This window comes from Centropristis striata, chromosome 3 (assembly GCF_030273125.1).
Source record: "Centropristis striata isolate RG_2023a ecotype Rhode Island chromosome 3, C.striata_1.0, whole genome shotgun sequence".
Taxonomy (NCBI): Eukaryota; Metazoa; Chordata; class Actinopteri; order Perciformes; family Serranidae; genus Centropristis; species Centropristis striata.
Window position 1 is genome coordinate 14,269,794 of NC_081519.1, and position 3,863 is coordinate 14,273,656.

Sequence of the window (3,863 nt, forward strand, 5' to 3'; positions counted from 1 at the left end):
ACAAAATCAATACCAGTTGCTTCAGAGGCGAGGCAGAAAGGAAAAAAATCACTCACTGAAAAGAAGGATTTTCAAGTGAAAGTGCAATATGGATAAATGATATGATAAATTGATGATACATTTTTTTGATTGTACATGGAAAGCTGCTTATGCTGCCAGACGATCACTGAGCAGAACTTAAACAGGTGGTTTAACATGTTTGTCTGTATGCTTGAGCTCTGACGCCCTCCTGCAGTGCATACTGCCAAAACCTGCTCTAGCCTTGGACCATAAGGCATGTGTTGTGATTTTGCACCAGAGTTCACCTGTCTTCTTATTTAGATAGATAGATAGATAGATAGATAGATAGATAGATAGATAGATAGACAGACAGACAGACAGACAGACAGACAGACAGACAGACAGACAGATAGACAGATAGATAGATAGATAGATAGATAGATAGATAGATAGATAGATAGATAGATAGATAGATAGATAGATAGATAGATAGATAGATTACTTTATTCATCCCCGAAGGGAAATTCGGTTGTCACAGCAGTCCGGTATTCAAGTACAATAAAATACAATAGAATAAAATACTGAGGTAGCATAAATAAAAACAACAATAGAAAAAAAAACACAGAATAGAACAAGAACAAGGACACTTAAGAAGTTAAGAAAAGAAAAGAACATCAGTTGGTAGGATGGTTGGCAGATGATGGTAATTATTAAACTGGTGATATGATGCAACAATGCTATAGTGACTAGACGGTATATAATAATAATAATAGTACAGTATATAATATATATAACATAATATAATATAATATAATATGTAATAATAGATAATAAACAATATAAAAATAAAATGAAAAATATAAATAAAGTAATTAAATTAATTAATTAAAGTAATTAATTGAAGAATTTATCTAGTGTTCATGTAACCCTGCCTCCAAAAAACGTATGTTCCCATTCACAAAACTACATTCTTAATCACCTTCCCAAAAATGTTGTCACCGGCTCATGGTTGAAGTTCGGTTGAGTTTAGGGACTAAACCTACTTGGTTAGGTTTGGGAGAAGATTATGGTTTGGGTTAAAATAATTAACATTTGTTGCATGAAAAAAGTTGACGTTCACTTTTGGTTCCACACGAGACACGGACGTGGTCTCTTTGACCAGTCATATCCACCCCAGCTCCTCCCTTTCTGGACAGACTTTGAGAAGAAACATATTTGTGATACATCAAAAACAATGCAATCCCACAGAAAATGTTTTTTCCCTCAAAACATAATTCACAAAGCCCTTTCATTGTATAGAAACATTTTTTTTTTAAAGTGAATGAATGTTGATATTCACAGTAGAAAGAAACAGATGAACCAGCCACAGCATGATTGAAGTGTAACTACCTACAAATGACATAATAATAATAATAATAATAATAATAATAATAATAATAATAATAATAATAATGCAGAAAAAAATGCATTTATGAAATTATAGAACAAACTTCACTAAAGCATGAATGTAATTGTTTTAAATAAAATGAACAAATTATTAATACATAATAATAATGGTCCTGCATTAACTTTTTTCAAATTGACAGAATACATTTTAATAATATCAATTTATTATTTAAAAAAAACAGACTTAGTGAACTAGGTTAAACCATCAAAATCAATGCTGCAGAATAAGAGATATTGTTTTTGTTTTTTAAAATAATTATTACTCTAATCCTTCTTCTTCCTGCATTACCCACAATGTAACTTGAACGCCAACAGTTTGATGGGACATTCAGGTGTTTAATACATGTAGCAGCTCATGTAGCCTCCAGTTGCTAGCCTCAAGCAGAGATGTGAAGCGGACTGCTGTCTGGTAATTTATTTATTTTTTATTTTATTTTTTTTACTAATTCCTTACTAATTCTAATTCCTCAAGTGACATCACTTGAGTCATATGAAGTCTCTTACAGTTGTTCTAAGCAAGACCTGTAAACAGACATTGATGTGTAAAATTGGTACAATTCTCCTGGAATATTTAGCAAAACTCCGTTTTTTTTGTCTGTTTCTCTTCTCTTGGTTTATGCACAAGGGCCTTATAAACTGTCAGATTAGATAATATTACATAATAAATATTTATAGGAGTGCATCTGTGTGTACTTAAATGAATAAAGAATTAACATCAGACATCCACGGCACCAGATTGTGCTTATTGTGACCTGCGATAATGCAACAGTTGCTGCAGTATAAACATCACATGTTTGCACTGCTTGTGTTAGACACACAGTTTATTATGTCTGCTGGATATCAGGAGGTTACAATGAAAATAAAGTGCTAGTGTAGCATCCATATCACCCTTGGGATATTTAGACACAGTTTAAACTTCGCTGTTTAGGCCTCGCCACTCGTGTGAAAACAGAAACTCAACTGAATTTATGAAACAGTGAATGAAAATCTCAAGTAGCAGCGTGTGTGTTTGGGTGTGTGTACGGCCCTTTGTTTAGCGTGGGTGTGTGCTTGTTTGTGAAAATTGCTGGGCATTTTGTATTTCCCTGACATGGAGTATTAATAAGCAGATGTCGGAGCCGCAGCAACGGCGAGGGGGAAACCACTTGTGAGTTTAAGCGGGACAACAGAAATCTCTATGAGCCTATTAGACGCAGCATGTTTTATTTCATGTGGACTTAATTCTATCAAACCCACACTCAAGCGTGCACTTATATCTGAGCCTTACATTTCCCTCAATTGGAAACATCTTCATTGAGATACATAAACATATTCAAAAGGCCTATTTCGCTCTACATTTGGGTTCTGCCTGAGATCTGATTTTCCTCTCTTTGATGTTACATTCATATTCTTCCTCCTCCCCGGCAACATGTGTCCCTCGTTACATCACGTCATGCCAACGAACAATCAGTTTGTCAAAACACATCTCCGGGCTCGCAGAGAAGGGATGAGGGGAAGAATGGATGAAAACAGAAGGGACTGTCAGGAGTATTATTAAAGCAGTAACAGATAGCTGCTCTCAGCGTGGCACGGCCAGCGGCTCCAGGGGCCTCGCCCCTAGCACCTTCTCCTTGATGTTAGCACCGGGCCGCTCTGGGACCGGATCTTTGAGTGACAGCTTCAATAAGGCTAATTACAGTGGGCTGCAGGGCCCAGTTATGTTGTCTGGCGACTCCACCCACTGTGGAGCCAGAGCGACTGTGTTAACTATGGTGTTAGACCAAGGTAGGCATCAGTCAGCCACCGCTGGACCTCACAGCAGTAAACACACACACACACACATACGCACACACACACACCAGTGGTGGAATGTAACTAAGTACATTTACTCAAGTACTGTACTTAAGTACAATTTTGAGATATTTGTACTTTACTTGAGTATTTCCATTTTATGTTACTTTATACTTCTACTTCACTACATTTTGAGGCAAATATTGTACTTTTTACTCCACTATATTTAGCTGCCAGTTTTAGTTACTTTTCAGTTCAAGATTTAACATAAAAACATAATTAATATGAAATGTTTGCTAACATGTTTTAAATTGAACATCATAAGAGTATATTAAGTAGTAAAAATGAGCCCTATCTTGGGAAAATTAAAGCGGTCCGTACATAAATGCATCAAAAATAATAATCCAACAATATATTTTTAGAATATATGAAACAATCTGAGTGGGTCTGTTCTGCACAATGAGTACTTTTACTTTTGATACTTTAAGTACATTTTGATGCTGATACTTCTGTACTTTTACTTCAGTAAGTTTTGAATGCAGGACTTTTACTTGTAGTGGTGTAATTTCACAGTGTTGTATTAGTACTTTTATTGAAGTAAGGGATCTGAATACTTTTTCCACCACTGACACACACACACACACACA